Raw genomic sequence first — 11,587 nt, forward strand, 5'->3', positions numbered from 1 at the left:
TAGGGTTTCAGAAATTGTCCGGTTACCTTTAAATAAAAACACAAAGTTATGTTCAGTTGGATTTTACAGATCATTTTGTTTATTATTGTACAATACTAAACATCAAATCAAACTACAAATTAAAATAGTAATAATCAACAAATACAATATAGTTGTTAATAAATCAAATAACATTGAACAAATTAAGCTAACCATTAAATTGATAAAATTAAAAGAGTACGTTGTTTCTATTTTCTGATTATAGTTTAAAAATTTACTTTTAACCACCAATTCTTTCTCAATTAAAATGTTTAAGTTGTTACCAAAAATGTGTAAAGTTTACTAACCTTTAAATAAAAACACAAAGTTCTGTTCAGTTGGAATACACAGATAGTACACCAACTGAACAAACTTGTTTATACAGTACCCGGAGAAATTATCCCATTATTCAAATAAAGTCATAAACTTAACTTTTGCAACTTTGAAGTGACCGATGAATTACTTATTTTAACTCTTAACTCCCCCAATACACTTAAAAGTAACATGTGTAATTGTGTTTACGTAACATGGTCATTTAGTTATCTGAATGTAGTGTTTGTTCACATCATAAACCCCACTAGCTAAATTTGTACATGGTCAATAAAATTGTATACATGGTCATTTATCTGGACAGGTGCAACTAAACTATGAATACATTATACTTCAAACTTTGACAAATATTAAAATGAAAATCTCTCTATAATAAAAATATTTAATGAAAATCTCTCTATAATAATACTCCCCCACTCCATTTAATTTTGGAGCTCCAAAATTTTAGGTAAATAGACTATCAACAACACAAATAATTGAGATTAGTATGTACGAATGAAAAAAATGAAGCATATTAAAGATAAATATCTGTTTTATTCTTAAAAAAAATAAAAGAGTGCGCACCAAACATATGGAAGAAGTCTGATATATCTCTTGATATTATATATATATTAGATGAATGATTGCGTTTTAGTTGTTCTTATTCGTGACTTTATATACGGAAGCCGATAAGGGCCATTCAAAAAAAATATTTTATGTCGTTATTACGACATAGCATGTCGTAATTTCGACATAACATGTCGTTATAACGACATCGCTATGTCGTAATTTCGACATAACATGTCGTTAAAACAACATCGCTATGTCGTAATTTCGACATATCATGTCGTAATAACGACATCACTATGTCGTTTTAACGACATAGCTATGTCGTAATAACGACATCGCTATATTTAAAAGAATATGTTTTATGATTGGCAAGAGACTAAATGACAAAGAAATTAACAATTATACGTCATCATAATGTCCCCGATAATTATAAAAGCCCCCGCATGGTCATCTATAAAATAGGGAAGAAAGCTACCAGAGGGAGAGTCCCGGAAATGCTGTGTGGCAGACAGTGTATGATTCAATTATTAGCTCCCTTGGTAAAACTCCAAATTTCATATTTAATGTATTCTATTGTTAAATAATTTACATGAAGCTTAATAAGTATATATTTGTTAATTGCATAGCTTTTGCTATTTGAATTCATTGGTTAAAGATATTTATTTATATTGTAAAGTTTAATATTTGCATCGTCGCAAAATCTTTGGATACCTTCTTTGGATACCTTCAGTGAGAAACTTATATATGTTATAGATATCAATTTAGATTAACATGGCTTATAGTGCTAGGGCTGTGCAGTGAGACAACGTCGTATATATTAACAAGATACCGGTCGTAGAATAGATATGCAGTATCTTGGAAGAATGAAATGTGGTATTATTAAAGGATTGAAATTGTACTACCAAGTCAAGCCAAGCTTTCCATCTCCCTTTAAATAAGCGCAAACTATACATGGCTTCTTGGTATAAGGGTGTATTGAAGTATTAATAGCTCTATTTCTACTTTCAAACGTTGGGCACGCGCGATGTTCCTACAACCCCTAGGATTTAAAACAGAATCTTCGAAATTTCATCCGCAAAACAAAATAAAAATGTTAGAAAACACGAACCAATATTAAAACAAATTCAATATATGTTTTGAGTTATGTTTTTACAGCTCTTGATCATCTCCTAAGTAATATCTAGTATATTTGAGGATTAAAAAAAGGAAGCTATGTGGAAAAAACGGATGTCCCCATCCAACGTTACATTTATGAAAAACTGTTTTAACTCTTATGTATAGTGATCCTATTTCTTATTCTCTGATCTTCTTGATTCTTGACAGGAACAACGACATGTGTCGGTTCTTTGTGGCGTTAAAGCCGTTATTTTACCAAATTTCATTTGACTCGACTGCATATTATAGTAGAAAATGAATAAAAATAGTAAGACAATAATAATATCTAACAAAAGTACAAATATTTGCCTTATGTGAGTTCAAATATTGCTGATTCAATAAAATCTTCTCTACACAGTCGTTTTTAAAACGGTAGCCATTTTGTCTAAGTTGATATTTCATTTTTCAAAGCAGTTAAGGCATATTTTTTTTATAATTGATCAAAACAAAAATTAGATATACGAAGAGTAAAAGATGCCAAGATTCTTTCCTTATTAACAACATATTTGGGTCTTAAAGGAATAAAATGCTTCCATACATTACAAAACGGTAGCCAATTTTTCCAAATGTCTGAAAACGTCTAAAATCCTAAAGACGCTAATTTCCGACGTTAAATGTGCTAAAGTTTCAATTAAATGTTTATGATAATTAAAACAAATCTTGTTATGAAATTTGGAGAAAGATGTTAATGATTGCTGCCGGAAAAAAGTGTATGTTGCTAAAGACTCCGCCCGGGGAAATAGGTTCGACACAGGTTAAATTTTGCAATTTTTATTATTTGTATAGCTTTTAACGATTTATTTAAAAGAATTTGGAAAGGGGCAAAAATCCCATTTTATAAAATAAATTGAAATTTATGTTACGGAAGTACTCCGAAATAGAAATTTTCTTTTGTTACATCTTTTGATATCGGACTCGGACTTCTCTTGAACTGAATTTTAATGTGCGTATTGTTATTCTTTTACTTTTCTACATTGGCTAGAGGTATAGGGGGAGGGTTGAGATCTCATAAACATGTTTAACCCCGCCGCAATTTTGCGTTTGTCCCAAGTCAGGAGCCTCTGGCCTTTGTGAGTCTTGTATGATTTTAAATTTTAGTTTCCTGTGTATACTTCGGAGTTTATTATGACGTCCATTATCACTGTACTATTATGCATATTTTTAGGGACCAGCTGAAGGACACCTACGGGTGCGGGAATTCTCGCTACATTGAAGACCCATTGGTTGCCTTCGGCTGTTATCTGCTCTATGGTCGGGTGGTTGTCGCTTTGACATATTCACCATTTCCTTTCTCAATTTTATCATTTAAAGTCGTCACTTCAGTTAGGTGCAATCACCAATATCAAAACACTTAATACCAGTTCACGGAATGTTTTACTTCGCGATTTGTCCTGCTATTTCGTGATGAAATTAATTCCTGTACTAGCGAAGCCGGAACTTTTCCTCAATATAAACTTGTGCATGAAATGGAGGTAGTTGAAAGACGAATCCCAAACAGCAACGAAAACAGTTTCATCGAATTAAAAAAAACAAACCCGGAATTATATTTTCATTTGCCGTTTTCGCGGACGACCCAGGAGTAGATTACTATATTTTAAAATGTATATATCTGAAGATGACTTGGGAAATAATTCTCAAGCCAAGGTTCAAGTAATTGAAGGGGTGTATTTCGACAACTTATGTGTCAGGGAAAATACAATTCTATTCAAATTTGACCAAGGGTAAAAATGTTCGATTTACTTGCAGAGTGTCAGATATTTTTGTATTGGCCAGGGGATGAATTAAGATATAGAAATTTTACAATGACAGATGATATGCAACTTCAAAGTTAAACATCCTATGATAAAAAAGAATATGAAAACCGTATACATGTACTTCCGTCCCATCTTTCCTTCCTACATAACTTGCGACAGTACTGCATTTTAAGTTGAAATAACTTAAAGGGTAAACATTATTATATCGATTTCCACAACTCGAGGTATTTTTTTGATAAAATGACATCACAAAACGAACAGAACCAGAATCAACCAACAATATAAAAAACCGAATAAAACTTGCAAAATTTAATCGAAGTCAACGACCCTCTTCGACGTCGCATTTTAAGTGTAACGTGTTGTAGGCATTGGGGCAATTGCTACTTTAATTCATCCTTATTACAAGAAGCCATGTAGTATGCGCTTATTATGAGGGAAAAGGGATGCTTAGCTGGCAAGTTAGGCTCGCTCATTCACATGGTATTATCTACCTATTCTGTCCGTACAGCTGTTTGCCAAGCATTAATTTAACATCCTCAACTGCTTTTTATAAAATATATAAGTTCCCACTGAAGGTATTCAAAGAAGGTATCCAAAGATTTTGCGACGATGCAAATATTAAACTTTACAATATAAATAAATATCTTTAACCAATGAATTCAAATAGCAAAAGCTATGCAATTAACACATATATACTTATTAAGCTTCATGTAAATTTTTTAACAATAAAATGCATTAAATATGAAATTTGGAGTTTTACCAAGGGAGCTAATAATTTAATAATAACACTGTCTGCAACACAGCATTTTGGGGACTCTCCCTCTGATATCTTTCCTCCCTCTTTTATAGCTGACTATGCGGGGGCTTTTATAATTATTGGGGGCATTATGATGACGTATAGCTGTTAATATTATCTGTGTCCTTTAGTCTCTTGGCAATCATAATACATATTCTTTTATATATAGCGATGTCGTTATAACGACATAGCGATGTCGTTATTACGACATGATATGTCGAAATTACGACATAGCGATGTCGTTATAACGACATAGTGATGTCGTTATTACGACATGATATGTCGAAATTATGACATAGCGATGTCGTTATAACGACATGTTATGTCGAAATTACGACATAGCGATGTCGTAATAACGACATGTTATGTCGAAATTACGACATGCTATGTCGTAATTACGACATAAAATATTTTTTTTGAATGGCCCTTATCGGCTTCCGTATTTATATGACCATTTACATGTTTTATTTTATTTGTGGCTTATTCTTTTTTTTTTATTAAAAAACCCAACCCAATTTGAGTCTTAAATATTTTTCATTTACAAATATCTTTATTCTTTATCATAAGAGCGTTGGTTTTTTTTTCAATATTATTATTATCGTATCTCTTGTACTTTTGTGGTAAGCCCTTTTTTCCTGGTAGTCTGCTCGAACTGCAAACATACCCGAGTCATTTACTCTCTCTTTGGAGTATGCTCATTTTCCTGGGTATTTTGCTCCGACTACAGAACTACTGTAAGACATAAGCTCATTTTATATGATATCACTTTAGTCAAATATGTTGTCTGTTTTACAATGGTTAGTTTACTAAAACATCTGATTACAGTTAAGATTTTACATTACATGGATAAGGATTTGCCTATTCTAGAATAATATTATGTTTGCTACAATCAAGGTTTTACATGAAGACTAGCTAGGTCAACATATTTAACAATAATTTAATCAGGTGATCAACAAAATTAAATTCTTATGATTAAACTAACATTGAATTCTTGCACACAGGAACTATAAAACACATGTTTTACTCAACATTTTTATCGTAATCGCTTTAGAACCATTAAACACTTTAACAACAAACCAAGTTTTATAATTCATTTTTACTCGTGCATTTCTCTTAAAATTACTATTTATCTATTTATCTATATTTGTTCCTTATAGGACACTGTACCTTATCTTGACATTTTCTAATGTAGACGTTTTATTCTACATAATATCAAGTTTTCAAGTCCTTAAACAACCAACCTCTTCTTATAGATTTGATTGTTTCAATGTACTTTTATCTTTTTAAAGGTTAAGGTTCAAGGCATTACTTAAAAGTGTTCATATAAACAAGGATATTTCTTTCTTTCCTTAAGTTTAATGAATTTAAACCGCCTGAACTTTAGCTTCTCAGACATCATATATTTCTGGTCATCTCATATTTCTTTATTTTTATTTTCTTTTTCATCAATCATCATCATTTTAATATCTTATTTGCCATTTACAGTCTTCCAAATTAAATGATTTTGTTAACAACACTTTAAGTAAATAAGTTTAGTCCCTTTTAATATAATAATCCATTTTCCTTGTATTTCAATTTATACAATTCTTTTCAAATTGACTTTAATCAATGACTCCATTTTCAATTTAACATAATTCTTCCATGCATTTATTCCATTTTAAATTGCTTTCTAGCTTTTTACCTATAATCGCTATATACATGTACTTTAATTTTAACTTTTAATTTCTTTTTCTTTTTTTTTCTTTTACTATTCAATATATTTCTAATATAAACGTTAACTTACTTGCTATTTAATAACCACACTATTTTTGCAATATAACATATATATTTTATATACACATAGCGTGAAACAATAGTCAAATTTAAAATCCAAGCACTGTTTCCAATAAAAGTCCAAAATTAACGTCCGTCATGGGCCATCGTTCTCCTTTCTCCGTACTACTTTCTCCGTTGTCCTTACTATGCACTCCTTTTTCTGTTCTCCTTTCTTCATTCCTTGTTATCCTTTCTCTAACTTTGATTCCCGGTGCTGATAACAGCGGGTGAAATCCTTGGAGGTTATTCATGTTTGAACTCCTTGTTCTTCTGGTTGTTTTGCCACATCTTAGCTTCATGCACCGGAAATCGTTTTCTTTCCCTCTACCACTTTTTATACTTGGTTTTCTAGCACTTTTTATATTTGGTTTTGGTGTTGTTTTGGGGTTGGACTAACTCAGCTTGGTTTAGCGAGAGGTTGGATGAACCTTTTATGATAGGCAGATAACAAATAATTGTTAGGCTCTTCGTGTTTTCAGGACTTTGTATGATAGGCAGATAACAAATAATTGGTAGGCTGTTCGTGTTTTCAGGACTTGATCATACCACTAGGGTTTCAGAAATTGTCCGGTTACCTTTAAATAAAAACACAAAGTTATGTTCAGTTGGATTTTACAGATCATTTTGTTTATTATTGTACAATACTAAACATCAAATCAAACTACAAATTAAAATAGTAATAATCAACAAATACAATATAGTTGTTAATAAATCAAATAACATTGAACAAATTAAGCTAACCATTAAATTGATAAAATTAAAAGAGTACATTGTTTCTATTTTCTGATTATAGTTTAAAAATTTACTTTTAACCACCAATTCTTTCTCAATTAAAATGTTTAAGTTGTTACCAAAAATGTGTAAAGTTTACTAACCTTTTAATAAAAACACAAAGTTCTGTTCAGTTGGAATACACAGATAGTACACTAACTGAACAAACTTGTTTATACAGTACCAGGAGAAATTATCCCATTATTCAAATAAAGTCATAAATGTCGGTACTTAACTTTTGCAACTTTGAAGTGACCGATGAATTACTCATTTAAACTCTTAACTCCCCCAATACACTTTAAAGTAGCATGTGTAATTGTGTTTACGTAACATGGACCCTCACTGGCTAAATTTGTACATGGTCAATACAATTTTATACATGGTCATTTATCTGGACAAGTGCAACTAAACTATGAATACATTATACTTCAAACTTTGACGAATATTTAATGAAAATCTCTCTATAATAAAAATAATTAATGAAAATCTCTCTATAATATACAGTCAGGGGCATTACTTAAACAAGTAATTTTTTTTAGTTACTTATAAAGGTAATTTTTGTTTTAAAAAAATATAATATAACTCAATAGAGTTATTTTAAATTTCAATAGAAGCATGGACTAAATGTAGTTTTCATGAATTTTTAAAGCATTTTATATCATAAAATGAAGAATTTATTAGATTTAAGAGGAGTATAGAGATTAAGGGTTACTTTAAAAATAATGACAAAAATATTACTTGAATAAGTTATTTTATACATCTTTGAAAGAATTAGTAATAACACTTATTCAAGGAACATATGTAATTGTTTTGGGTTACAAATTATAAATAACTTCAAGTCTTAATTAATTCACAAGTTTCTATCTATTTATATCTGTCTACCTTCAAGATTGTTGAGGAAAATGATATGTAATAGTCCCAAGAGACCAATCTTTGACCCAAAAGCGTCGATATGAAAGATAAGTGCGTCAGAAAGGTAATTAGTGTTTCAGAAAGATTAGATTTCATATTTCATGGGAAAAATAACCAGATGACTGCCAAAATTTGTTAAGACGTTGCGCACGATATTGGTGTCACTTTGGAAATATCGGTTAGAGGGCGGGTTATTCAAATTCAAGCTCTTATCCTATACAATTAATAGCCATGTTATGCATATCATTCGAAAGGAAATAAACCATAGAAATCAATAACATAGATGAATTTGTGCTTTGACCATTTTTTAATGACAAAAAATGCTCATTTCGATGCCTATAACGTCATTTTAAGGGTGTCCCGCTGTTACGATTTTGTATTGTGTGCGTCTTTGAAATCCCAGTGCGGATTCATTAGTAAGTAGAATGGTTTAAAATTTTACAACTATATTGTATACATTTAAAGTTAAATGATGTTATAGACGTTTTTAACAATGAGAGTAGGAAGATCTTCAGAAAAGTTTAAACAAAAAAGGAAAAAAATGTCCCAATTTGCTGTTCAACCCGTAAAAAAACTTTCTGTCATTAATTTCATAATATATAACATACGAAAATGGATTTTATTAATATCAGAAAAATAATACATGTTCCGAGGAAGCTATCTGAAGTCATCATTATGTAACTGCGGACTTATTTTGGTACTTTTGATAACTATTTAAAAACATCGTCATTTTTCCCGTGTCCAATGAAATGTCCCGAAGGACAAAAAAACACAAAGAATAATTCAGAGGCTTTTTATCAAACGAAATTCTACTATATCCCAACTTTTTATCACCTGTTAACTGATATTTATGGAAAATACATTTAATTTCCTTTAAAATGATATGATATGTACTTTTGTTTGAGTTGCAGGTAGAAAATCCGAAACGATCTTAGATGTCCAATGAAATGTCCCCGTAACCGTAATTTGACGTCCGCGTTATAATAACGTTAAACTGGTATACGACTTTTCTTGCATGTTTGGCATAAGATAATTTCAGGAAATGGTCTGATCTATATAAAATACAGTTCTCGTTAAATATGCATTAAAATGTAGATCTGCATTGTTTCAAAGATATAAGATGTCGAAATATTTAACTGGGATGCTCCATAAAGACAAGGCCCCGGACCTATAACAAAGAGAAAACTTACTAATGGCCACACACCCACTTTATAAAAGCAAGATATATTGAAAAGGGAATGCAACCAAAAGTGAGATCTTCTTAAATATCCTCCTCAGCCAGATAGTATCTGTAATTCCAAGCGTTGCTATTAAAAAAATCGAAGCTATACACATGAATGAAAATTCTCATACAAATCTTATGAGATAAAGTACACCTTAGTCGTGAACATTTCAGTAAAACGTGCAATCATTTTTTTGTTGTTGCATCGACTCATTTAACAAAAATTTTTAGAAAGAAATACTCGTATGCCATAAAATTTCAGTATAGCTAACGATAATTTTTATTAATCTACTGTTAGTACATCTACCTAGCAATGTGTATGAAAAATAGGGTTATTACATATGAATCTCCAACAGAATTGCCTGGTAAGCTATTGTTTCAGAAAAAGGGAGAAGGTTTGGGCCCATTAAAACGTTTAATCCCGCTGCAAATGTTTGCACCTGTCCTAAATCAGGAATCTGATGTACAGTAGTTGTCGTTTGTTTATGTAATATATACGTGTTTGTCGTTTCTCGTTTTGTTTATATGGATTAGACCGTTGGTTTTCCCGTTTGAATGGTTTTACACTAGTAATTTTGGGGCCCTTTATAGCTTGTTGTTCGGTGTGAGCCAAGGCTCCGTGTTGAAGGCCGTACTTTAACCTATAATGGTTTAATTTTTAAATTGTTATTTGGATGGAGAGTTGTCTCATTGGCACTCACACCACATCTTCCTATATCTATGTATGAAAATTAATACTTTTCTATTACCATAATTTGAGAGAGAGAGAGAGAGAGAGAGAGAGAGAGAGAGAGAGAGAGAGAGAGAGAGAGAGAGAGAGAGAGAGAGAGAGAGAGAGAGAGAGAGAGAGAGAGAGAGAGAGAGAGAGAGAGAGAGAGAAAGAGAGAGGGAGAGAGAGAGAGAGATTACAGACACTCTGTTGTGTGCAAATGTTTTTTGTTGTTTTTTAAAGTAGATCGTTTTTACCTTCACAAAACGCCACAAAATATAAAATAAATAATGATTCTTACATCGCGATCCCGTGAGGGGATTAATTCCGATGTATCGTTGCCATAGAGATTTGACTTTCGGTTTTGACTGGTAACCGATCGTATAAATACGCGGATATCATCGAGTGCAAAATAACATATCTTATCGCTTCTTATGAATTCATTTCTGCAATGAATACTCATAAGAACGGAAATGAATAATACAAACATATTGTGTCGTTAGAAATATGTATATGCATTAAAATCTATGCACACGTACATTAGAAATGAGTTAACGAATGCGGAAGAATATCACAAGAAAGTTTTGTGGGAAATTATGAATGTCTACTCAAATCCAATCTATTGGAAAAATCGAATTGCTATTGAAGAGTGTCCACCATCCATGCACGTGTAATGCACTTTAAATAGAATCGTAGAATAGAATGATAAACTATTGGATGAAAATTATACATACATGTAACTGCTACATACAAATATTAACATAATATATAACAACACATCAAAATATACTGATTTGTATCACCACAATATTATAGATATTAAAGCAGTGAGATTGAATTCCCTGTCATTTATTCATCATCTACGCACGAACTTTTCTCAGATTTTTTTTTATCTCTGTACATAAATCTCAGTTTCAGTTATAGAAATGTGATTTTTTTCTGAGACAAGTGCTTGTGACCATCCACAAGAACTTGCGGCGGTCATCCGATGCTCTGTACTTCAGTACTTTGATTATACTTGTAAAAAAATGTAAACTCGAAACCAAAAAGATTGAAACCGAAAACATAAAAATAATCAGTTTAGAAACTTTTTTTTTTTTTAAATCTAAGAAAATTTAGCGTAAACCGATATACTCTGTTATATGTTGAAAATGAAAGCGCTGAACCATTTCTCGTATTAATTGTTTTGCGTTATCATTTCGGGGCTTTTTATAGCAGACTATGTGGTATGGGGTTTGCTTTTGAAGGCCGTACAGTGACCTATAGTTGTGAATTTCTGTGTCATTTTGGTCTCTTATAGAGAGTTGTCTCATTGGCAATCATACCACATCTTCTTTTTATATATTTCAATCATTCAACAGAACATCAAATTGTTATTTTGTGTTATTTTTGCATCTATAATTCTTCGCAAAAATTAAAAATTGTTCATGTATTTAAAATTTTGTTCAAATTCAAAGGAATTAAAAAAAATAAAACCATATAAAGAAGCAACTTAAATTAGAAGATCTCTGTACTTTAAGCGGCAGCTCACATGAGTAGAATATAAGGTCAACGTG

Source organism: Mytilus trossulus, chromosome 8 (assembly GCF_036588685.1).
Source record: "Mytilus trossulus isolate FHL-02 chromosome 8, PNRI_Mtr1.1.1.hap1, whole genome shotgun sequence".
Lineage (NCBI taxonomy): Eukaryota > Metazoa > Mollusca > Bivalvia > Mytilida > Mytilidae > Mytilus > Mytilus trossulus.